Source organism: Alligator mississippiensis, chromosome 5 (assembly GCF_030867095.1).
Source record: "Alligator mississippiensis isolate rAllMis1 chromosome 5, rAllMis1, whole genome shotgun sequence".
In the NCBI taxonomy this organism is placed as follows: Eukaryota; Metazoa; Chordata; order Crocodylia; family Alligatoridae; genus Alligator; species Alligator mississippiensis.
Window position 1 is genome coordinate 123956349 of NC_081828.1, and position 27479 is coordinate 123983827.

Below are 27479 nucleotides of genomic sequence, written 5' to 3' on the forward strand. Positions count from 1 at the left end.
TAAAAGCATTCCTATTTCATTTTTTAGAGATAAGTCTGGCTTGGAATATCTGACACAACGTCTCCTGAGATTCTTGAATGTTTGAAGTGGATCCAGATCAGGATTCCAACTTTGTGGCACATGTCTGACTCTATATTGGGCTAAACTAGAACACTAAATCAAAACACTAGGGAAAGCTTGATGTGGACTTAAATCCATATCTAAAAACTCTTTGGCACAGGCTGTCTGCAACATTACATTACTGTTTCCTAATACAAAAAAGGCGGGGTCCTTGAAGAAGCAGATGCTCCAGGACACAAATCAGCTGCTCAACATGATGTTGCTTCATACCATACAAAGTGATTTTCTCCATGAAATGTTTATTTTTATTATTGTCCTCACTACAAATATAGGCATAGAGACTTGAATCACTAGGTGAGTCATTACCAGAGAGGCGTGTCGTCCTGGGAACCTACAGCTTATCTCCTTGTTTGACTTCATTACCTAATCATTTTTGCTAGAAACAAACCTGCCCAGAGGCTAGGAAAACCCCACAGTAAGTAGACTGATGAGAAAAGGATATTTCATTGCCTGTATCATTCAAATAAGACAGAGTCACTGAAGTGGGTTCTCTGAAATGACACAAAGGGGTTTTCTCCATAATAATAAGACAAATGCTGCTAACTACAACGAGTGATTAACTCATTCCGTCTCACAGACAGGAATTACGGAAGAATCACCCCCTTTAAATCATTGGGATTATTTTAAGTGCATCAGAAGCAGTTTCCTGTTTACCTCAAGTAGAAGCAGTAGTCACATACAATAGCTAGGCCTACTACTGTATTGGCTATTTTCCCCTTTCAGGTAATAAGAAAGAAATAGTGAAACTTCTGGGAATTTATAGCAGGCTTTGTGTCACAGGGTTGTAAATGGTAATGATATATATGGAAAGAGGAAGTCTTTCCATGCTCATTTTAGCATATTTAGTAAACACTTGAAAACTACGGGTTTCAAATTTTAGTTCTGAAACTGTAATGACTCTTGCACAGGCACACTAAAGCCAAGCACACTAAAGTCATCTAGGCAGGCCTCATTTCAGAAATGAGCCCTCAAAGCATAACATAAGATGAGGTTTAATTTCCATTTGGCTCTGACAAAATGAATACCCAAGATTTATTTTCATTTCCCCCCCCTTTCTGTGGGACAAGAATTTGCCCTCAAGCAAGTATCTTCATAGTATGTATAACACAGACTTCAGTTTAAGCGTTTTCCATCCAGAAAGTAGTCATCTCTCAAGGTTGAAAGCCAAATATTAGACAAATTCAGGTTGGACACGCTATGCAAATGTTTAATGATAAATAGAAAGAACTGAATTGGAACAACTAAAATAGTAATAGACTCTCCATCACCCCATCACTTGCAGTCTTTAAAGTCAAGCTGAGATGCCTCTGAAAACTTACTCTATTGTTCAGTCAGAAGATATGGGCTCAGTGCTCACTACTTATTAGGTGAAATTCTGTGGCTTTCAGAAGGTCAGACTAGATATTCATAATGGTCTTTTCTGCCTTTAAAAAATGCAAATTAATTTTCCGTCTGGATACAATCATGTCAGGACCAGGCCCCTCTTAGTCTGCTAACTGGTACCATGTAAACCAGTACAGCCTATTCCATGGTCAGGTTGTTGGTGACTAAACTGGCACCTCCACCTAGGCTAGCCTGAGTGAGGAAGGTACGTCCAGCAGGACTAAAAACAAGACCTGTCAAAGGGCGGATGAGCGCTTTATGAGCCAACGGCCATCCATACCTGGAGAGGAGATGGGTGCTACCAGGTCATTTTGCCTGAAGAAGCACCAATGATGCACAGCATCTAATGTGCCCCAATGGTTGTAGCAGCCTCAAGCCTGACTTGATTTGACTTGGACACAGTGCTATACACAGACAATATGAGATGTTTCACTACCTTCAAAAGAAATGTGCAAAATACAAAATCTAGAATAAAAAGTTCTAGAAGCTTCTTGGAGTGAAAGAAGGAATCTCAATAGGACAGTCTTCAGTCCTTACTCAGTACCGAGCCAGAAAAATCTTCCATTGATGTCAATGGAAAATTTTCTTCAGGAATGAATGAAGGGTATTAAATAGAAGCCTAAGGCTCATTCCTGCCTCCTCTAAAATCAAAGGCAAGATGCCATTTATTTCAGTAAGAAAAGGTCCCAAGGTCCATATTTTAGACATTTTATTTGGTTCCAAAAATATGGACCCCAGGAATGAAATGTCTCATACCTTTCTGAATGAGTGAGCCTCAATATTATGGGTTCAGTTCTAACAAACTTCCCACAGCTATTAATGCTTATCAAAACTTTGCATTCCTTTTTGCAATTCCTCACTTGCAACAAACATTGAAAAAAAAAGCTATATATTTTTTGTATGTCTAGGTTTCTTTAGAGGTGGGATAAAGAAAAAAAAATTAGAACCTTTCAAAGCCTTAGAGCAGGGGTTGGCAAAATGTGGCACGGGGTCCTGGATATGGCCCACCAGGCCATTCTATCCAGCCCGCAAGGCCCCTAAAAAAATTAGAAAATTAATATTTATCTGCCCTGGGCTACCTGTCATCTGGCCCTCAATGGCTTGCCAAAACTCAGTAAGCGGCCCTCTGCCCAAAATAATTGCTCGCCCCTGCCTTAGAGGAATGAGTTTGACTTAAAATCCCTCTTTGAAATGCCAGAAAGCATTCCCCCCAGTTTGGGATGCCTCTGAATTTTGGGGATATTCAGAGTCTGGACATGAGATTTCCATATCCTGAATAAGTCAAGGCCAGGCCCTTGATATGAGCACCAAGGACTTTGAGGATATCAAGAACTAAAGCCAAGTTTTCCAGCCTTACTCTCCATTAAAAATGGACAATTCTCAGAAAGTGGTCTTTTTCTGAAAAGAAAATGTTTATCTTTTTATGAGTGAATTCACTAAAGTGAACTTATTAAAAGGTTCAGGGCAGCTTACAGGAAAAAAAACCAAATTAACTTATAAAAGCAGATAAAATATCAAAAAAGATATATACTTGAATAACAAAGACTCCCCAAACAACACCCCAAAATTAAACCTGGTAGCTAATTGCTTGCCCAAATAAAAAGGTCCTGCAGCCCTTTCTGAAGATGTGGCCCATAGGATTCTGAGTCTGGATAAGGGGGAGGACGCTCTACAGCAGAGGAGCTATTGCCAAGAAAAACCTCCCACATGCTTTTGTGAACTAAACTTGGCACACAAATGGTTGTTGCAGGAGTTTGCTTTCAGCTGACCTTAGAGACTGAGGTGAGACATAAGGGAGAAGGTAAAATTAATATAAGCACTACATGAATTTTGGAGACTGGGGTATCAAAGGAAAGAGAACATTCTGTACAATCCTGTGCAGATATGTCTGGATGATCAGGTAATATGATTTTTAAGTTCAAGTGGGACAGGATTTTCAAAAAGAGAAACCTAAACTCAAAGATCAAAGTTCATACTTAGGTGAGCGGCCTAATTTTTAGGAGTATAAAAAAACCACACAGCAGTACCCATTAGGCCTGTGTGAAGTGACTAGTATTCACTTCGGATTTGGATTCAGCCGATTCAGGGGGCAGTGATTTGATTCGGTGATTCAAATCACTGTCCCAAATCGGTTCAGCCGAATCCGATTGAGAGATATGGCTTTTGCTGAATCAGCTGAATCTCTGAATCTCACAGGCCCATCCCCCCACCCGCTTTCCCAGCCCTGCCCAGCCCCAGCTCCCGGCTCTTTGAAAAAAAGAAAGCCTCAACTCACCGGTTGCTGCCAGGCAGGGGGAGATCCCTGCTGCCGCCCACTGCCCCATGCCATGTGGGGGGGCTCTGTCATGAGTCCTCCAACCCCTGCCCACTGTCCCAGCCCCTGTCCTGGCTGTCCTGCCTGCCCCAGCTCCCGGCCCTTTAAAAAACAAACAAAAAAACCCCCTGACCTCACTGGCTCCTGCCCAGCAGGGGGCAATCCCCACTGCCCCAAACTGCATGGGGGGGGGCTCTTCCATGAGCCCCTACAAGCCCCAAAGCCACTGCAGGAGCCAGCGAGTCCACAGATTGTTTGTTTGTTTTTTTTTACAGGGCCAGGAGCTGGGATGGGCAGGGCAGCCATGGCGAGGTGGGGCTGAGAGAGCAGGCAGGAGTTGGGGGACTCATGGCAGAGGTCCCCATGCAGCATGGGACAGTGGGGGGCAGCGGGGATTGCCTCCCCCACCTGGCAGCACTCAGTGAGTAGGGTTGTTTTTTTTTAAACAATAGGGAGCTGAGGTTGGGCAGAGCAGCCTTGGGGGCTGCTGGGAGAGTGGGCAGGCACTCAGGGGGCTGGGGGAGCCAGCAGGGGATGGGGCCTGGCAGGGGTCCCCCCATGTCCACTCCCCCCTCCTCCAGCCTCCCTTCCCCACTCCACTTACCAGCATGGAGTCTGGGTCCGACTCCCTGCTGCAGCCAGCGGGGACTGAACGAATCACCAAAGCTCTCTGAATCTTTTCCAAATCAGTTTGGAAAGCTTTGAATTGATTCGGACCTTTTAACTGGTCCCCTGATTCAATTCAGATTCAGAGATATGGCCACCAAATCGAACCGTATCTCTACCAAATCGAATCAGCAGCCGAAGCTTCACACAGCCCTAGTACCCATATGTCTAAGAATTTAGTTTTATTTTTTAAATGGGGAGGCATATATATTCCCCTCATCCTTGTTGAATAGAACATGACATTTCCTCTATTTTTTAAAAGTCAAAAAAGAAGGGGAGAAAAACCCTTGGGGGAGATCAAACACAAAGAAATAGTCACTACAAAAGAAATGTTTCTAAAACTTGTTAAGCACCTGAAAACATGGAATTATAATGGAAATTGTTTTGTCGCCTTTCCTACAGCTTTCACCACAGTGATCGATATAAGATTAGTTTTTGTTTTGAATGAGTAGGTAAAAAAAAGGTATGTGTCAGTTCATTCCTAGACAGCTGAAAATTCCCTGTTTCTGCAGGGTGTGGCTAAAGGAATCCCCTGCTTTTTTGCAAACCTGGTAATCTGTCTAGACTTTACTCCACAGGCACACGTACAATATGACACCACTTTTCAGTCATCTATACACAAGCCAGGATGAAATTCTATGAGACAACACTCCCTTATAAAAGATTTATGTCATCATCCCTGCCTTTGAGTAAATACAGTAGTGTAAGTATTCTCACCTTTGTTAAGGAAACACATTGTCCAACCTTTGTGTGTGTGTGTGTGTGTGTGTGTGTGTGTGTGTGTGTTTGCTTCTCATTTTACCAGCACCAGTGCAGATCTGGAATAATCTTATTAATGTTAACAGAATTTTTTATAATTACACTTCTGTTCAGAGCCAGATGCAAAGCCCACTCAAGTCACAGGAATCCTTTTCCCATGGATTTTGGATCAGGCCCTAACAAACTAGAGTCTGCAACAGCTTCTCAGTCTGTACCCCTGGATTCCCATGCCTTGACTATGACTGCTTGTAACAGTGTCAATAACTAAAGTTACTTAGGAGAATAAGAAAGTCGATGCACTTAAGTGACGAAAAGGGCTTCATTAGAAATGCTTGCAACAAAATAAAGTAAAGAATCTAAGATCAATGTCTTAGCTATGCCTGACACACTGTCAAAGGTGGGAGGCATCCCAGTGCACAGAGCCAGCACAAGAACTGTCTACTCAAAGTAAGGTTTTAAGTGATGTTCAGACTTAGGACTACCCTTCTGCTGCATAGGGATGACTTTCACATGTGTATGAATACTGCACAGTTTCAATGATGAAGGAGGGAAGGATTCCAAGCTGCACAATTATGCTATTATAATCACATGGTAGAGGCCAAATGGACACAGTAGCTCTATTTTCTTGAATCCAGTTTAATAAGCTACATTCTAGTGGCACTCACTTACACTGCTATGCAGAAGTGTCTGTCATTGTTTCCATTACAAACAAACCTTTATGTCCTAAATTCATGTTGGACGGAAACTCGGCTTCCAAGACCCAAACCTAAGAATTATGTTTGTTTGTTTAAACAAATTTGAGGAAAAACATACTAAGCCATCTTTGAATTATATGATGACAAGATGATTTAGACTTCCCATAAAAGAGATTATTCTCTTTCTCTCTTCCCACCAAACAATAATGCATTATTCCACGAGAACCATACTCGGATAGTTTCGGACTAAAGAAAAAAATCATCAAGGAAAAACCAACTATCAGTTGTACTGATTGGGAGAGGCAGATGCTTTGCACCTCACAGGTTTTGATTCATCCTGTCAAAGAATATAAAAGTTTTAGCTCCTATGCTTCCAAGGCAAAAGTAGTATTATTCATGAATTTCTCTGTGTACATCAAAATTGAAAATTACTGTATTTTAATTATATTTCCTTATGCACTACTTCCATCACTTAATTCTTCTCTTTAAAAATACTTTACAAATCATATCCTGTAATGAGCTGTCTGTGAAAAGGAATATATTTAAAAAACAATTCATTTTAAATCTGAAATATTTCAGAACCTTCCTGCATCTTCTGTAGTCATTTACAACTACCTAAAGCACTACCAAAACCCAAATGTTTGCACACTGTGAAAGAATACAGCCCATTGCACTTTATCTTTGTGCTCATGTGAATAGTTCATAGTTTTCTCTACTTTGGTAAAACAAGTGTAATGCACATTGTGCATCACTCCCATAAAATAAAAAGCATTGTGATCTAAATGATTCGAACATACATTTTTCTATGTGCCTTGAATGTCAGATAATTTATTTTGAAGTATTTCAAGCACATATGGTACTTACAAAAAGGTATGGGACTGACAGCATAGAACACTTAAGATTTCTTGGCTATCAGAGAAATATTCAGATTTGGAAAGACATATTATTCTTGAAATGCAAGCTATTTTGGTGTCTAATACCCATTTGTGCCCTTGAAAATGTGCACCTTTGAACATAACAGAATTATATCTGAACATTTACCTAATCATGAACAATCTTAGCCTACAAATCATCAAGAGCAGAGGGCTTCAGCCATACTAAATGGCCAAAAGACCCTGCCTGCACAGTTATTTTTAGGACTGGCCTAAACTGGGCACTTCATGAAGACAGTCATAAATGAGACTGATTGTTTGCATCTGACTGGTTCTACCAACATGCATTTCCTACATTTATTCTCATGATTCAGAGTCCAGTCTTGACAGATACATCCTCAAAACAGAAAATACAAAATGTAACTTCTTTCAACATCTGTTTACCTTACTGCGTACATTAGTATACACAGTTACTGGATATTCAGTATTTGATACTAAACATCTTGTTATTTCACAGCAATTAGTTTTCCAGGATCCAGTCACTGGTCTATCATGTCAAATAAAGCCATGTACAGCAGTTCCCACTATACCATTCTCTGTCCTTAATGTCATCACTGTTTATTTCTGTAACCAAAAGTAGATTTTCTACTCTACCCAGAATATAGTATACAGTGACAGAGTAATTCTTTAGCAACTAGCTCATAATTATCTATACTGTTGGGCCATGTGTTTGTATATTCAGTACCACACTTTTCCTGGTAAAGAGTGGTGGCTGCTGCTGAAGTCAAACAAAACAATGAGCTAACAAGAAGCAGACACATATTGTAAAACTACTTTCCAGGAATACTTAAATCAGTGGTGCTCAAGATTTTGGCCCTATTTATAATGGGGGGGGGCAGTTGTGGGCTGGATAGGGCCCCATACCACCCTTGCCTGGCCCTGCATGCTGGAATCAGGGTCCAAGGCCCTTGACTGCCCTCACCCAGCCATTCATACCAGGATTGGGCCCTGCACTGCCCTGTGCACCCAATCTAGCATGCATGGCCACAGCCCATGGGGCTCCCCCTGGACCCAGGGGGAGCACCACAGACCCAACAATATGGCACCAATTGGTGGACTCTCACCAGCCCATTATGGCTCACCAAACTGTTTCTCAGGCTTTTTCTTATTCTCTGAATAGTCAGGTAACTCAGCCCTCCAGCTAAGACCCTAATATGAACACCTTCCAGAGTACCAAAGCCTACTGAGCCTTCTTGTCCTGCTTCTGGACTCTACTCTTGCCCTCCTGGCCTTTTCTCAGTCTTTCTATTGTTCCCCTTAGTATCAGGGACACTACATCATCTCACGAGAGATACTCAAACCCACCCTCTCTGGGTTCCCAGCCCTTTTCTCTTTGAAGAGCTGGACAGTCTGCCTTCATAAATAAGCCAAGAATTAGCACTCCTTCAAGGCCTTTACCTAAGTCTATTATTGGTCTAGCTAGCTAGCTTCGTACTCTTTGACAAATATCAATTCCTAAGGCCTTCTTCCTTGGAGGCACTGTCTGTTGGGATATCAGTATTAATAGCCCCCTTGACATCAGTAATGCCTTTGGTATTAAAGGGAAAAGCAAAAAAACCAAGAAAACGCCAGGAATATAATCCACCTACAGCAACTGTATTCCTTCAGACACAATGAGCCATCCTTTGGTCACCAACACAAGACAACTCAGCAACACACCATTTAAATTAGGGCTGTGTGAAGCTTCAGGTGGTGATTCGATTTGGAGGAGATTTGGCCCAGTTCAGTGGCAGAATCTCCAAATCCAAGTTGAATCTGGGGACCAGTTAAAAGGTCCAAATCAATTTGAAGCTCTCCGAATCGATTCGGAAAAGATTCAGAGAGCTTCGGTGATTCGGGCAGTCCCCGCCTGCTGCAGCAGAGAGCTAGACCCAGTCTCCAAGCTAGTAAGTAGCAGGCAGGGGAGGGGAGGCTGGAGGAGGGGGGAGGGGACCATGGGGGGAACCCCTGCCAGGCCCCATCCCCTGCCCGGTCCCCCAGCCCCCCCAACCTCTGCCCACTCCCCCAGCCCCACCATGGCTGCCCCACCTGCCCCAGCTCCCAGCCCTTTAAGAAAAAAAAATCTCCATACTCACTGGCTTCTACAGCAGTCTCGGGGTTTCTGGGGGCTCTTCTCATGGAAGAGCCCCCCATGCAGCGCAGGGCAGTGGGGGGCAGCAGGGATCACCCCTCCCACCGGGCAGGAGCCGGTGAGTGCGGGGGGGGTTGTTTGTTTTTTTAAAAGCCAAACCTGGGGCTGGTGGGCCAGCCATGGAGGGGTTGGGAGAGCAGGGGTCAGGGGCTTGTGGCAGAGCCATCCACGCAGTGTGGGGCAGTGGGGGACAGCAGGAATCGTCCCCTGCCAGGCAGCAGCTGATGAGTCGGGGCTTTTTTTCAAAGTGCTGGGAGCTGGGGCAGGGGGACAGCCATTGACGGGGCTGGGAGAGAGGGCAGGGGATGGGGCCTGTGTGATTTGGAGATTCTAACGATTCAGCAGTAGCTGAATCCCCAAATCAGATTCGGCCAAATCAATTCAGGACAGCGATTGAATCACTGAATCGAATCACTGCCCCCCGAATCGTCCAAATCCAAAGTAAATACTAGCTGCTTCACATAGGCCTAATTATAATCACTCAGGACTTTGTATCCTCTAGAAAGGAGGATCAGGGTCACCCAACTACTAGTCAGGTGGCTTTAATCATTGCCACCACAACTATGGATGTGGGCCCAAACTGGCACAATAAAACTTTTGTCACTATATATCAGGGTTCAATCCTGCTTCCCTCTCCAACAAAACAAGTGAAGTGAACTTTATATGCCTATATCACAAAAGAAATGTGGAGATTTGATGTGACTGGCATACTTTGCTCAGGAGCAGTCCAATTCTGGAACAACAATCAGAATGAGTGTGCATTGTCACGATTTTCAAGGAAATTTGTACTGTTTCCATTATACTCCAGCCAGTGCCATTTGTCCTTAACTTCCATAAAACTTGAATTCATCCCAAATATTTTTCAATTGCATTTTTGTGAGTAACAATTTTGAAGGCAGCACAATGCATAAATTCTTAGTTCCACTGAAATCAATAGTAAAAAATGTCCTCTGACTTCATTGTGGTCAGAATTACATTTGATATCCATAAGAAATAGAAAATACAGCACTTCTATAAGTAGGATTGCTTCTTCTGTCATTCTAATTGCTGGTGCTCTTGCAGTTGCATGGTGGTGTTTGTCTGTTTTCTTAAACTTTCCATTGCATCTAAAATCTCCTCCATATCATAAGGATTATACTTTTACTCTGTATAGCTCACCAAACATCCATTTTCATTTGACCAACATAGGTACATCTCTCCAATTTTCCCAATGACAGTTTTCTAGCAGAGCTGAAATGCATGTGGCTCTTTTTGTTTATTTTTGTGTTTAAATGCCTTCCTCTGATGATATTAACCTAGAGAACATTGCTGGTTGGCAGCAGAGCTCTACAAAAACTGGCAATTTTTGTTGGAAGGGTTTTATGAAAACTTTTCCTGTGGGTTTGATAAGAGGTAGGCTCTAGCCACAACACTTGGATCCAGATCCAGGCATGAATTTCAGATCCTCCCCATAAAAACGCTGTTCACATATAGGATTTTGGTTCGGTTGAATTCAATCTATCTTTATTTTCATTCCCTGAGGGTTACTATGACTTTCAGAACCTAAAACTCAAAGCAAAATGAAGCTGAAGTCACCTCATTTGACCTAGTTTCAAAAAGGAAGCTATTTGAAATTGAGAACTGTTAATATCACTAAACATGCATTGACAGCTAATACAGAATGATATCTAAGATGAATTTGCTAATCTGACCATTAGGAAATAGTGGGATATGAGAATGCAGAAGCTCCTAGTGAATGTTTATTTTTAAATGCTGACTACAATACCAGTCATTCCATATCCAGCTAAAACATTTGAGAAATATTCTTTTACCAGAATCTGGATTTTTTGACTAAACATATTTTTGCACACATTGTCTGCACAGAAAATCATACAGGTCTAGGGCAGTTTGAGACTGGTCAGGGGAGTTTCTGAGTTCTCATGCTGCTGAAAGGTAACTGCAGCCCAAAGCAAAGGGGTGTGTATATAAAGTTGTTGATCCCTTGCCATTTCATTTTCCATTACTTCAGAATGGATTTAAACAGAAGTCATTCTTTTTTTAATAAATTGTAAACATTTTAGGTTGGAGTCAACAGTATTTTGAAGCCAAATTGTGGCAGAATTGGGATAAAATTGGAACTAACAGTTTACTTGTGCTAGACCATTACTTTGAGAATTAATTTGGGTACCACCTTTCCCCTCCCTGTCCCCCTTTTTAACATCTTTGTTCTTAATACAATATTTGTTTCTGTTACCTGTGCATGTGACTTCTCTTTTTCACTCATATCAAGCAAAATTCGGTTTCTACCAGAAAACAGCAAAAAATGCCTTCTATACATCTGGTCAAATTATATAACAGTGGGCAAAAAGGAATATTGCTAAAAGGAGGATATTGCAAGCTAGTTACACCAGATACCTGGACCAGAGAATCCCATGAGGTCCCTTCCAGCCCTACTATCCTATGATCCTATGATTCTAGTTCAAACAGGAAGAACTACTGTATCAGCCCATCTAGTATAAGTGCAATAGTCCTTTTATGTGTTGTGTATATATAATCCAACAAAGTTAGTTGCTAATTCATATGCGCTTTTGATTATTTTTGACCAGCAGGGAATCCTGGTGATTCTGAGGTTATCTCACTGAATTACACTGGCTATGATCAGAAATCTTTCTGCGATACATGGAATACAACATGCAGTCATTCAAACTCCAACACATAAATACATTTATTTGACTTTTTTTTCTTCGTTCCATTTTCCAAATCAAATTTTAAAGGCCTGGATCTGACCTTCTCACCCTGAGAAACAGAGAGAGTGCTCAAGCAGGGATACCTGGCCAGTCACACTATTAAAACAAAAACAATTACTGCCTTATTTAACAAAACAAACCATAACTTCAAAATGGTAAAGACTGCCTTTTTTAAAGACCTTAATAGCATATTTTGTGGTTCCCTCTGGAATAATTCTCCTTATTCAGAGAAGCACTGTATTAACCTTCATAATTTATTTGTGGCTTCGCTAAACACGCATACACTGTACTGAACGACCATTAATCTGGAGAATGAACTCATTACTGATGGGTTAACCTTAAAAGGTTCAGCTTGGCTCAGATAGCCACCCAAATTTTTGGACACTTAGTCAAAATGTCCCAGCTTTTGGAGACTCCCTCACAGTTGTGATTTTCCCTGTTACATAGCTTGCTTTTTCTAGTCAACTCTTCCAACAAGTCCCCATTTCCCCCTCACCATATTATGGCAATGTATAATGTTGAACATTTGTTAAATGATAGTTACGCATGGCTTTTATCCATATGAATGTTTTGGGAAAAATCCATTATTGGTTAGAAGTTCCTAGAGTAAAACAGCCTGTCCAGATGTATTATATTGTTTCTTTTTGCCAACTACAGGCTTAAATATACAATTTGGCTAAAACAATGCATCTCCCACTTCACTCTTGTTCCTGGAGTTTTCCCCTGGCCAAGTGAGCTTGTAGTACTTTATTTTTGGGATTGCTACTACTGACTGGCTACAGACTATGCACATGGCTAGCCTACTAAAACATATCTCATCCTTTTTCCTCATTTTCACTTTTATATTGTGCCTTTGTCTTCTAGAATGTAAGCTCTTCCACCCAGGGAATGTCATGTATTTGTTCTCTGCCTGTCACAGCAGGATTCTGACCTTTTATAGGCCTCTAAGTCTAAAAAGAAAGGAACACTAATAAATTTTACAAACCCATTTTTTCAAGACCTATATCTACGTTGTTAGAGAAAATAAACTGTCAGAAACCAGGAAGTCAGAATTGCTATATTGTCTAGGCAGTGATAACCAGCATGTACTTTCCACATTCCCTTTTTTTGCTGGGGGAGGGAGGAAGAATGTGGAGGGGATTATCAGTATGGTTCTGCATTTTTTTCAGTGTTCAAGTGTCTACTGTACACTTAACTTGTTTCTATCACATTCCTTTTAAAAATGTGTTGCAGTAGTTACAGAAAATGGATAAATTCACCAATATTGTTGCTACTTTATGGAAAATTGTTACATGCCAACATGGGGATAAAGCTGATGAGATGATTTGTGACCAGCTGGTAGAGGAAACAGCCATACCACGCTTATGTGAGCAATTACTGCTTGAACCAGAACTAACTTTGCAGAAAGCTATAGTTACTGCTGGCCAAATTGAGTCTGCAATAGCAGAGGCTTAAATAATTGCTCAGGGGGCTAAAGACCATGTCCAGGCAGCTAATTCATTAACAGGGTGATCTCTAAACTGGCATAAGAGTAGCAGACAAGATGGTGGTAAATGGAGCACATTTGATACATCTAGAAAGCACTGTGCCATCTCAGCACCCTCTAATACTTCAAATTCAACTTTCGTTGTGCATTGCATATTGCCAACTATCTGACATAATGAAACCATCTACTACAGGCAATTCCTATATGACCTCGCCCATGGAGATAGGGCCAGACTAATGCACAGGCACTATAGATCTGCATCTACACCTGTTTGCATTAAAAAATACATAAGTTTCTAGCCTCCAACAATTTCAATAACAACTTAAAAACATGGTCAATCCATGAAGAACAGATGCAGCAAGTCTGCTGAAGTTTTCAGACAGCTGGAAGCAATAATGCTGACAGGTGTGAACTGTTCCATGCATATCAGTGGAGCACATATTCTGGGGAGTCATGTCAACATCAGCCCAGTGGAGAACTGTGCACGTGTAGAAGAATGATATGCTCCCCACATCCATTCACGGCATGGCTGCTAGGACATATACTGCAGATTCCTTTAGTGCCATCCTGTCCTGGGTTGGTGAGGAGAGAAAATCTGTTACTGGTTCCACTGCTTTTGAGGTCAGAGGAAATTCTGCTGATGGCCCTAGGGAGGGAAAGATAGATCCATTCTGTTGCCGTGATTTACCTGGAAGGAAGGAGCAACCTTTTTATCACAAAGACTCAGATGCTTCGTTGTATGCACTGGAAGCAATATTCACCCACTTGGAAGGACCTCTATCCATACATCACAAACACTAACAGGGCTGGACAAAAACAGTGAGTTGTTTAAAATGAAGCCCTTCATTCTGTTCGAGTAACTGAAAAATGTTGTGCTTACCTTTAGGCACATATTTATCAATGGGTTGAACATATGCCAGTATGTGGCAGACTTACCTGCTCAAGCCCCGGCACATCCCAGGCTTGAGAATTCTCAATTCCAATTAGTAGAAGCCAGCCACCAATCAGGGGAAAGCAAGGAGGGGCCAGCACCGCCCCTTTCCCAAAGGGAAGGAGCAAGGAGCTCCCGGACTGAGTTCAGACCTGCAAGCTGCAGGTCCGCTGGACTTCAAGGGGGGAACCCCCTGAGAGTATAAAAGGAGCAGCGTGAGCCACATGGGAAAGGCGGCAAGGGACATAGAAGACAGAAGCGCCTGAAAAGGGCCTCCACCAGGATTCCTTCTTTGCCCCAGAGGTGTGCAGATCGGTGCACGGGACTCAGCTTCTGGGAGCTGCATCAAGGCGGCTCGAGCCTGCATCCACAGCAGGGGGCCAGACGGAGTGGTGTGCAGACCAGCACACAGAGAGCCAGCCCTGGGAGCAGCTCGAGGCTGTTTGGGCTCCACACGGTGTGCAGACTGGCACACACACAGAGCTGGCTATGGGAGCAGCTCGAGGCTGCTCAGGTTAACCCTGGCATAGGCTGGATAGCCAGAGCCCCACAGTGTGGGCTGGCCCAGAGGAACTAAAATATCCCCGGAGCCTAGAGAAGGGCCCAGGAAAGGGAAGGCCCAGGCGTAAGGCTGGATAAACCCAGACAGCAGCGGCTGGATTCCCCCTCCCCCGAGAGCTGGAAGAATGCTCGGTGCCCAAAGCGGGCACAGGGCCAGCAAGGGAGGTCTCGGCGTGAGGCAGACTGTGCTGGGGACCTCTGACTGAACGGACCCTGAGGCCTGGTCGACAGCTCCTCGGAGAGGACTAAGAGCTGCTAGTGGAATCAGGTCCCGCAGGGAGGCATTCCTGAAATAAGGCACCCCTTAGAGGGAAGCCCCATGTGAAAGGTTCCCATCCAGCTAGACCTGTAGGAGGGGAGGTACCCCTTGCTAACTGGAATCCATGGGTAGACGCACCTTATATCATGTAAAGCTGTGCCTTACATTTTGTAAGACTGTTTCCATGATTATGGATATGTTGTACAATTGGTTTAGTTTTGTATAGTTGATTCCTCATTGCCTGCTCACACCTTCTCCCTGCCCTTTCTTTTTTCTTCCCAGTTGTACTCTGCCAATGGCTCCTCTGGGTTCCCTCTAAACTACCTGTTGACCCTAACTTACCTGGTTCACCCATCTGGGTATCCGCCCCTCCTTGCACGGGCATCCTGAGGACTCACCAGTTGTGCCAGGCCTCTGTAAGGCTGCAGGGTTGAGAAGGCGATCCCCAAGGTGGGTTGCCCATTAAGACAAGCAGTCCCAGGAAGTGGTTCCTGGCTTACCATATTATAAATACTTATCTGTATACCCCTAGTGTTGTTGAATGATATCACTGGAAATATTTACCAGAAGTTTTCCTTTATATACAGGAAATACTTACCTGTATATATTGGATAAGAATAGTAGGTATATTATAATTTAATAAAATGTAAATAGGAGCATTGGCATGGAGCTGACTCTATAGAGGAAAGAGGGACCCAAGCTCAAATCACAGGTGACCCTCTCACAGCACTGCTGTCTATGGGGAGAGGATACTGAAGGGACTGCATTGTTAACATCTCACCATACTACTATTGAGCAGCTTAAAACAGTTAATGAAGTAGTTTCAGAGTTTGAGACCACCTGAATAGGAGACAATCCCAAAAGACCCTACTTTTATATTTGTGATACGTTATGGCAAACATGTAACAGGTGACACTCATCTAATTTTTCCTAGCAATTTTCAAAGCCAGATGTCATCAACTTGATCACAAAGCACATCTGACAGTTGTCCAAACCAAAACTGGTAGCTTAGAATGGGTTCAAGTTGAGCACACTCTAAGATCCTGTTACTTGTGAGAGATATGACAAAGGAGTATAACACATGACACAATTGTATACATTACTCCTGATACAAGATACTAGGACTTTTCAAATCATGTCAGAGGTCTGGCCTTATGCTACAGTTTGCAATCTATCATGTTAGTTCAAAACTAGAAATAACCTTTTCTTTCTGCATCACTTCTATAACAATGTAGTACTAGAACACATTTATGCATTACCCAAATCATGCAACTATTTGGAATATAAGCTTTGTTGTTGTTGAAGAGCTCCTAGAAATTAAGTAGCATTTGTATTGATACTCAGTTTAAACTAGCAGAATTAGTCAAAAAGTGAGGATGGGAAAATATAAACATTTTCAGGGAGAAATATTCCAAGTCTTCAGTTCAAATGATTTGATGAATCGGTTCTACAGCTGACTGAGGAAAAAAAAATAAATCAGGAGACATTGTTTTCAATACTAATAATTTTTCTTCATATTTCCCACAAAGGAAAAAAAGGCAAAAGTGATTGGACAAGTTTTACTAATTAAAAAGATGTTAAGTGTACAAATATCCCTTTTATTTATATCATACTGATCATCACTTTGTTTATGATTTACCTTTACATAGATACACTACACTTTGACTCTGTTCCCGTCTCAAAGGGGCACTAATTCTTACTGATGTCATTATTTAATACTAGATTATTAAATAACAATAATGAAAAGAAATGTGTAAAGGCTATAGTCTATAGACCTAAACATTTCCACAATATCTACACTGAACATGTGACAAGACTGGGATTTAACAGGGTTTAAAAATTAGGGTAGGCTGTGGCCCGGAGTTCCCATAATAAATACTATACAATCCAATTCTCATTTAGCACCACACATCCTTTGGCGAAGGGGATGAGAGAAGAGCTTCCATTAGTCTCTTCTGCTCACTGCCCTGGTATGCTTCAGGTACAACAGGGTCATAAGCAAAGCAGCCTAACCAAGCCAGAAAGGCTAAAACAGCTATTTATTTACAAAGGATGTCTTCCTTCCTCTGACTTCCCTTCCTCCCTTCTTCACCCCCGCAGTCTAACCCTGCCCTGTCTGGTACGTGGGTATGTTATTTATCTTAAAAACATAACAAATAGAAGTTAACATTCACCAACTGTGACTTATCTGACAGCTCAGCACTCCATTTCAAGTTGCTCACTGTTGGAACTTGATTTCCACAAAGCCCTGCGTCATACCATGGCACACTGCCAGGCCACAGGCTCCTTAGTCTTTTAAAAATGGAAATTTGTTAAAATTTACTGAGCTTTCCCTCTTTCTCTGTATATATTTTTTTAATTAGAAGAACCTGTCAAACAATATTACAGGGAACAAAGATTCATACTTCAACAAAACAATCCCTACTTCTGCCTTTGCAGCTTGACACGTTATTGGTTTCCAGAATATAAATTTGCAGTTACTGAATTCCTTTCTTCAAAGGCATTTGGTCTGCTCATTTTCCTCTCTTCACAGAGAATAAGACAAAAATCTTCCTATTGCTTTAGATGTCAGTAACTCCAGTCTAGAGGCATTATCATTCTGCTCTCTAAGTAGACTTAGACAAGAGGCATTGGTCCAGACTCCTGATAAAATCAACTGCTTCCTGACCTCAGATGCACCATGAGATTATTTTACTTAAAGGGCCAGGGTACTTTACAGATTTGTTTTCTTTTTCCCTAGACACTGGATCAGGGCCAACTTGAGATACTCAGAATAATGACCTGTAACAAAACTGGAGTCCTATGTTGCAAGTATTTTCCATCATGGCGGAATTTGTCAGCAATAAGGTATTTTTAAGAGGGTTAGTAATAATTTGCTTTGTCTCACATCTACTTATATTTATAGCTATTTCAAGAATATAAGGTTCTTGATCCTTCAGCATATCGATGGAATCATTGCAACCCAAATCTTGGACTCACAGGCCCAATAATGCCTCCAAGATATGCATGGCAAAAGGTAACTAAATAACTTTCTTCCTCTGTTTCTTGCTTCCATCTCCCTCCTGCTTGTCAGGTTACATCACAGCCATTATTTTCATTCCATCCAGGAAGAGCACACACCAACTGCTGAAGCTTCCTTAGCCTGACGAAGGGTTTTTGAACCCAAAAGCTTGCTTAATAACTATTCTCCAACCATTTGGGTTGGTCTAATAAAAGATATCAAATTCACCCAAGGAACCTTGTCTGCCTATGTCCTTAGACTAACATGGCTGCAACCTAAACCCCTGCATCACAGCCATTAGACACTTAAACTTGCATCTTGCTGTTTCCTCCCAAGTCTCATAAATTAGACTCTTCCACCACTGCACTGAATACTCTATCTAGGATTAATAGCTAGATTCTTGGCCAATGCCTGCTGCTCCAGGTATGGAAAGCAGCCTGAAATCAGAGAGAATTTTCTCCTATCCAGCTGCATCATTTTCTGGCTCACTTACATCACGAGCCCTGAGCCAGCTTGAGGTGTACTGGAATCCTCAAGCTGGCTCAGGGCTACCATAGAAAGACCCACCCCATATCCCCTCACTGCCCCTAGGGCTAGGGACAGAAATTACACATAAACCAATTTAAGTGATGAGAAACTGGTTTAAACGTATAACAGAACAGAAGTTCGGTGCACATAAACTGGTTTCAAAATGGCTGAAACTGGTTTAAGATAAACCTGGTTTAATGTAGTATCAGACTTAACTGATTTAGGTCAAAATGATTTATGGAACTTTTGTCCATACCCCTTCCTGGTTCAAGTTAAATCACAGTCCCCCAGCATCCCAGCATGCTTTGCCCTGGGCTGAGCTGTGCTATCTGCTCAAGCAGAGAAGGATTGGCCCCACCCCTCTGCTCCCTAGCTGGACCAGTGATGGCTGGCTGACAAGGGGATGGGGGTGGAAAACCCAACTGGCATAGCCTGGTCTGCCTGCTGGGGGTGTAGCAGGCTGCTGGAGTGGAGGGGGCGGGGGACAATGGCCAGCAGGCTCAGGTGGAGGGATTCCTCCCATCTCCCATCCACATGGGACTGCAGCCCAGGTCTGCCTGGCTTTTAGTGGCAAGGGGCATGGCCAGAGCCCACCCAGGCAGCAGCCTCCGGTGAAGGGGGAAGGGAGGGTGATTAAACCCCCTTCCTCCCCTCTCCCCTGGCATGGGGACCCCATCCGGGGTCTGCCCAGCTTTCTGCCCCACTGGCCGCTCACATGGAAGGGGGTGTGTTTGGAGCCCAGGCCTGCTCTAAGCATGCCCCCCACTGCACGAGTGGCCAGAGGGGGGGAAAGCCAGGCAGACTCAGGCTGGAGTCCGTGTGCCAGTGGGAGAGAGAGGAGACAGGGGCGTTTAATCACCCACCCTCCCCTCCTTCACCTGAGGCACTGGCATGGCTTGTGTCTGGGCATGCCTCCTTCCCCCCCCCCCGGCCCCCCAAGGACAAACCTGGCAAGGGCTGCTTCCCACTTCCCCCTCCAGGTACAACCCTGCTGGGGTCCCTGCAGGCCTAGGTGAGAGTTTAAACTCTTCCCCAATCATACTCAGAGGCCTGCTAGAGCCTGGTCACAGCCCTTCCCCCTCCCCACAGGTCAGCTTCCCTCCAGCCTTGTGGCTGCTGCCAAAGGGAAGGGAGTGCTGCTCTATTGCCCCCTGGCTTCTAGCTTGAGCCACTGCAGGCATGTGGCTGCATTTCTGGGATCAAAGGTGAAAAGCTATTCACTTGCAATTAGGTTCAATCTATGCAGATTAGACTAATATGCAAAGATTGAATCAATTCAGGCTCAGTCTTTTTTGAATGTATATACTTAGCCAAGCAGAGGTACTGTGCCAAAGGAACAGCACAGCAAAGAAGAGCACCATGACATTTCATTGATCCTGGACCTCTGAGTCTCTCTCAACAACACTGCATGTACATTATTTACTAGTTATAAATAAAATAGTTTATGCATTACAAAACTGGCATACCTGCTCTGTGGCCTTGCATGCTGCCTCAACTGTACTTCAGCTGGACCTGAGAAATATGACTAGCATGTTGTTTACAGCTTATAGCACAGATGGCCATAGGGTTTTTGAGTTATGTAGCTCTATATGGGCAACACACTCAGACTCTCACCAGCTTAAGTAATAGAGCTGGGGCTGAGTAGGAACATAAGGGAGAGTTCTTTCTCCTAGGCTGCAAAGTGGTTGTGGAAACTGGCACAGCAGACAGCAGAAATTATGGTGCCACCCCTTTTCCATCTCTTCCCTTCAAGCTGTCATGGGGGAAGCATGGCACATGTACTTGGTGGCCAGTCCACCCTGCTACCAACTCTCCCTTCCAATTGAGAGGTCTCCCTTCCACCAGAGACAGGGAAGAATTTGCTCCCAAACATAGAATCTGATTTTGCTGCACTCTTCACTGAGTATTATGTTCCAAGACCCCTTCCCTTTCTAGCCAGAACAATCACACCACATCATACCAATGTTACTCAGCTATCAGTAATAACGACCCAAACCCTGAGTCACTTCTTACTCGGCCCATGGTAATGCAAATGAGGATTGAGTAAAAGCTCAAAGACCTTAGGATACAGACCATAATGATTAACTGTGTGACAAGTACAAGTCACTGAAAGTGGAGCCTGCTCATGGGTAGCCTATGACAACCCCATCCTGTTTCCCAAAGCAAGATAGTCTTACAGACATCCTGCCCTTTACTGCACCTCAGCCAGAAAGCAGGCCACTTTTATATCATTAAGGAGTTAGCAGCAGACTAATAAATTAATGGAATCCATAAATTAATGGAATCCATAATAGATTCATTACTTGTTCATGCTTCAGAAAAGCCCTTTTGCCTATGATTCCTCAATGGAAAGGAAATAATATTTGTTCTTTTCCTCCCTGTTGGACTCTCCCTTCTATTTGCCATATCTACAACTGTCATTCTATACTTTCTATGTTTGCATACCTAATATTTGTCATAACTTCATTTTTAAAGGTTTCTATATATTGTCACTAGAAGTAGTTAGGATTTTTTTTTTTTTTTGATAAAATCTGAACAGACAAATTTATTGAAACAAAACTGCTTGCAGAAAATTTCTTGTTTCAAAACATTTTTGGAGGCATGTTTCAGAAATGTGGAAAATGTCTTACTTTTTACAGTTTAACACTGAATTTCTTTGATGTGACTTGTTTCACATGGCTTGTTCAGAAAATTAAGCCAATTATATGGTCGTTAATTTTTTAAAAGAATCAAATTCAAAATGAAATATTTAAAATATGTCAAAATTGAACACCTTAATTGACCTGAACTATTTTTTTTCAGATAGTCTGTTAAGAACAGTTTTCACATTTTGACTTTTTTTTTTCCCAATTTGAGATGGGGGAAAAAATTCAAAATCTCAAAAATGTTCCCAGGGTCATAAAATTATTATAGCATTACAGAAAAGTTTCATTTTCATTTAAAGTTTTATCCAAGGATAATACTGCTTGTCCCAGAAATTGATAAAAGCCCATAGAGGGACTTGAGCATGGGCCTGATGACCTAAGTAAGGGCTATCTAGTTTCTGAGTGCCTGGGGGCCATAAGCCAAATGCTGTACACCCCAAGGCCATATGCTGCACAGGCTGAGCACCACACTGAATGCCCCTCCTCCCAGGGTGCCACATGGTGGGTGTCCCCATAATGCATTGCACAAGGGCCCCTGGGTCTCCATAAGCTTCCCAGCTGCAGGATCTCTCAGTCCCCAGGCCATCACTGCACACCCCAGCCCCAGACAAGCAAGAAGCTGGAGGAGGAAGAGGGAAGCTGGACACCTTGGCAGCAGGAGCAGAAGGGGAGGGGGAAGGGGGTTATACCTAACTTGGAGCCCAGAGGTCACAATTTAACTGCTCAGCAACTTCATGCAGCCCATGGGCTGCTAGTTGGATAACCCTGACTAAGCCAAAGGTACATCATTTTGTATTATTTGGCTCCTGTGAATCATTTTCACATTCAGCTTTGGATTCAATGAGTCACAATAAATTAGTGTTCAAGGTAACAAATGCATGGCTTGCTTGGGTCAGGTCCTCACCTGGAAGAAAGAGACAAGTTTCCTACCAAATGAGAGGAAGACTTTTGGAAATGGATAGTACTGCATCCGAGCTTAGTAAGAAGCCAAAAAGGACCCTGAGGATTTGCACCATTTTAATGAATAGGGGCCATATGTTTTCAATAAATGAAATGTAAATACCAACGTCTTGGCACACTCCTTGCAGGATTTCACTTCACTGGTCAGCAACACTTTGGTCTCACCTGGGTTCACCTTGGGTCAGTTGTTCTTCATTCAAGAACTTATAACCTGTAGATGTTCCAAAATTTGATGAACTATGTCATAATTGGTGAGACACAATGATCCCTTCTGGCCTTAAAAATCTCTAAATCTATTAATGTGAGGATCAAGGCTTCATTTTACTAGAAATTATACAAATACAAATGAGCATGAGAGAGTCTATGTCCCAAAGAGTTTACAGTCCAAATTAACAAGGCAGAACAAGAAAGGGAGAGGAGATGGGCAGGGGAGGAAACAGGCAAACAGAGAGGTATCCGCTGTTACCCACCAGCTCAGTGACACTGATCCTGGGTTTCTTGACTTCCTGTCTAAGACCTGGTTCACAAACTATACCAATTGCCTGACAAAGATTTCAGAGCATTTGAATGAGGAAAAATTTAATTAAAAAAAAAATTAAAACAGGTTTTCACATAATCACATGACTCTAAGAACTGGGACTTGAATATACCTACCAAGTGTTTGTATTGGTACAAGGCTTGTATTAAAAGCAGGAGAATCAGCAACACTACACAATGGCACAATACAATACATATAGTGAAAGGTAACATATCTCAAAGTATTAGTTATGTTACCAGTCCCAAAACAAACTTAATTTAGGACAGTTATGTTTTCTGGTAACCCTCCAAGTATCACAATATCAGAAGAGCAAAACCAGTTTGCCTTTGACAGTAAAAGGCTTCTAACTGTATAACATTTGCCCATGGACAAGATAACACAGAACAACTGACTACCTTTATTTTTTCCCCTTTACATTTTGGAAAACAATGGACTTTTGGGACACAGATATTTCCTGCTTACTATGGCTAGTCTGGGAACCAATATGATTTTTGTTGTGTCTAGCAGTGCCTTTTGGATGTCTTTTTGGCTCTCATCTATTTCCTATATTTGACATATATCATGTGAGATGTTTTTGATGAGAAAGGAATCTGGAAAGTCATTACATTTACAGATCAAAATAAATAACTTTATGATCAGCCTGTGGCATTAGCCCTTCACCAAACTGAGACTATATCAAGGTCATTGGTGGGGCAATGGGTGAGGTTTCTTGACCTGACCGGAGAGTGAAAAAGAAGAAAGGAACAGAGGAAAGATATAAGTATAATGAAGATAGGATATAGCTTGGGGATTTCTTGGACTTCATTATGTAATGAGCAATTGAGTAACAGACCTATTTATTCCAAAAAAGAATACTGACCAGGAATAAGAACACAATATCAATGAAACCCCACAAGTGTAATCTTGTACAAAAGGCCACAGCCATCAACAATAGATATCCATTTATCCTCCTCTTTCTTCCCCTGTTCCATCACTCCCACCCTATAATGAGCACATTTTATCAAGTGGTCATGGAGGGATCGGAGAATTCTTAATCCCTCAGGTACATTATGTTTTTACTTAGACATGAGACTGAAGAAAAAATCCTGCTGTCCAACTATCTCAGACTTTGCAGGTGTTCAAAGTTTGGATCCCTCTCAGAATTCCACCTCCAGGCCATCACTTGAAAAAGGCCCAACGAAAATCTGGCATCATTGTAAAACTCAGAGCTGGACCCAAATTATGATTATTATAAAATGAAACATTGAACAACAAATTATACATTCAATAACTTAGAAATACCAGAAAAGGTTGATATGAAATCAAACACCTTTCTAAGGACAAGGCAACTCTGCACAGCATGAAATGCACTGCTTCAAATGGAATATAGAGAAAAGTTTGTCAACATTTGAACACCTATTCAAAGTTATGGTTTCCTTCATAACATCTTTCTTAAAAACAATGATCAGACTCAGTTAATTTCTTTCCCTTTACCCATCCCTAAGTAATAATTCTCACTATTTGTTTCTTTCAGTTCTTTTATCTTTGGAAAGACACTTATGATCCCTAGAAAAGAAACTTAAAGCCCCAGTCCTGCAAACATTTAAGTGCATGGACAACCTTTGCAGCCCAAACACAGTCTTCATTACTATTTTGTACCAGAGATTATTCCAAGCCACAATATTCCACACAAAATTCTGAGTCCACATTTTTTGAAAGTTTGGGACATTCAAGAGACAATATTTTATTCAGAGATCAAGAGAAAGTCAGAGACAATGCTGAGTTCCCACTCCACTCCAGTCTGCAACTATTCCCTTCAGAAACACATCAACAAAAATGCTGGCTTTGGTGCTAACCATTAAGCATGAAACAGTGTGTTATTTCTACCCCATATTTTTTAGCCCTGCAAAACAAACCATTCTTGTAACAGAAGTATTGCAATTGTTCACAGTGCTGAAAAATATTGTTCAATCAAAATATATTTCAGAAAAAGATATAGATTTAGCCATTCCAAAACATTTTTAAAATTCCTATTAGTTTTGCCAAATTATTCATCCTGTATAAAATGAAACAAAAATTCAAAAAAATGAAAAATTGTTTCAACATTTTTAATTGTGTCCCTTTTCTAAAAAAGTCAGAATTTCATAATTTTTTTCAAATTACTATATTTTTTTAAGCTCTGAATTAACTGAATTGTAATGTTATTTGGGGTCAAACAAAATAATTCTTCATCTTTCCAACCCTGCCAAAAACTTCAAGAATGTTCATTTTGGCTCAACTTTTTTCTGAACTGTCACTGCCTTGAAAATATGTTCTAATAGTATCACGTAAAACTTTGTAATATAAATGCCTCCTTAAAAAAGCACAGCCACAGTTAAATAGTTCTGCATGAAATGCATATATAGCAAAAAGTTTCATTTTTAAGAGCTGGACTGTATACTCATTATTTGAACTGGTTGGCTGTTACTCATGCAATCCAGTGGATCAATTTCTGTGAATAACTGCTCACTACCATAAAAGATTCACAATCTGGCCCTACATTTTCAGATTAGTCCTGGCTACAACTAATCTGAGTAACAATGACCATCTCCTTTTTTATTTTTATTTTTAATTGCAAACCACAAGATTTGTTTTTCTAATTCTGCCAGGGGGGGGGAAGGAAGAAAAGATACCCTTGATTTTTATGCAATTAAGAAGACTAAACTCCCAAGATTCAGTGTATAATGGACAAAGGCACCTTATTTTTAAATGGAAGAAAAGGTCTTTAAGTGAAAAAACGTGGTGCCCCACTTTCTGGAGGTTGGTTAATATGGATCCCTTGGTGAAGGGTAACATAAACAGAACTATTTAAAAAGTAACAGAATGTCTTAAGATCTGACCTTGCAAACCTTCACATATAGCTCTCCTTAGTGGGACTACTGGTCTGGCTAAAGTTGTTTGCATGACCAAGTGTTGGTGGGAATTGCGTGTGACACAGAGAAGGAAGCAAAGTAGGTGAGTGAAGCATGAGTAGGTGAGATTGGTTTTATCCTCTCTCCTCCCAGACCAGAATAATGGAGCTAGTGTGCCTCTTAAGGAGGAGTGGTGTCATAGTTTAATGTTCAGATAAGCTAGAAACCAATTACTATCCATCAGAGTAGGAAGGAAGCAGTACAGTTGTGTCTATGAGTCACAATGGTTCTCGAAGGAGCTACCAGGATAATGTGACTTTTGTTTCCTCTCTCTTACTATACCTACAACCTCTCTGATGAGAATACCAATGAGGGTAGTCATTTGCCTATCAAGGTAATTTTAGGACCTCGTACTCCTGGTACCCAAGCACCTCAGAGACCCAAGCACCTCAGAGACGTATCCTCACGTAGGACTGATGTAAAGATTTTTGCCACCCTAGGCAATGTCATGCCAAATCTGGGCCTGGTCAAGTACACACACTGGCAGCCTGCCCAGAGTACCAGCCCCTACAATTTGCACCCTACGTGGCCATCTGTGCTGCCTGTATGGTTACATTGGCCCTTTGTGTAGTGCAGAAGTGTTATCACCATTTAGAGATGACCTGTCTAAGGTCATGCAAGTGCATGGCTGGGGAACAGAACAGAACACAACAACCCTGAGTTCCATTCCAGTGGTTCAACCACAAAACACAGCTGAGCACAAAGCTGTCTTTCTTTTCTTCCTTGCTATGGGTTGGATACCTATTCACTGAACTAAGACCACCAAACAGCTATCATATGGCAATCTGAGTCATCTATTTTCCTAAAAAAAATGCTAACTGCTGCATGTATGAATTAGCAAATGCCAGAAGACCCCCAAATCAGCCAAAAACCATATGCTAAAAATATTTAGATTTGTAATAGAACTTATATAGTAGGGGTGGAGTTTTTTTTCCAAGGAAACATTAGAAATTGACCTTAAGTATGTGAACTTAGTTTAAATGTCAGCTGAAAAACAGCTGCTCCTAAAAGATATCATCCACAAGCCAAAATATGAAGCTGGGAGGAAGTTGAAATGAGAGATGTTTAATTCTTTAATGCTCCTGTGTGAGGATGAAAGGATGAGATGTAGCGAATCTTCTTTGGCATAAAGTTGCTCGAGCATTTCTGGAAGTTTCTAGTTAATAGAATATGCTCTCCCCATATGGTAGTTTTGGGAGTCTGGTGAAAGAGCTCCAAGCAAAAGCAGCAGTGATTTAACATGGCCAAAGAGGTCATGCACCTGTGACTTAGCAATGGCATTAAGTTCTTCAGAAGCTGCTTTTTGACTTAAGAGAGCAACGTTTTTCAGTACATGTGTGTAAAACATGAATCCATTACATGTTTTAAGGCTCTTTCACGCTGATGTTGTGCCTCTCTGTGTGTAAATTAACATCTCCCACCCTCAAGACCTCCAAAAACCTTCTGGAATATATTTGTTCTCCCGTTTCAGAGTTTATCATTTGTTTCCTTCCAGTGCAAGACACTTGCCATATTTAGACTCTAAATGCTTCAGGACAGGGACTGTGATTTTGTTCCATGTTTGCACTCTTCCACACCCAAAAATCCATTACTGGGGCCCACAGGTATTTGCCGCAACCTGTACTGCTATGTACAGACTCGACATAACTAGCCTCTTAAAAAACACGAAAACAGTATGCAAGGCATTCATTTGCACACATGGACACTCAAATTCAATGGACTTCTTGAACATTATTGTTATTATTGGAATCCTTAGAAATCTTTTCATGACCTAATGAGTTTTTATTGGTTCACACCAAGCCTGTGCCATGGAGAGAATGACATAACACAGAGGCGGGCAATTATTTTGGGCAGAGGGCCGCTTACTGAGTTTCACCGAGCCATCGAGGGCCACATGACAGGCAGCCCGGGGCA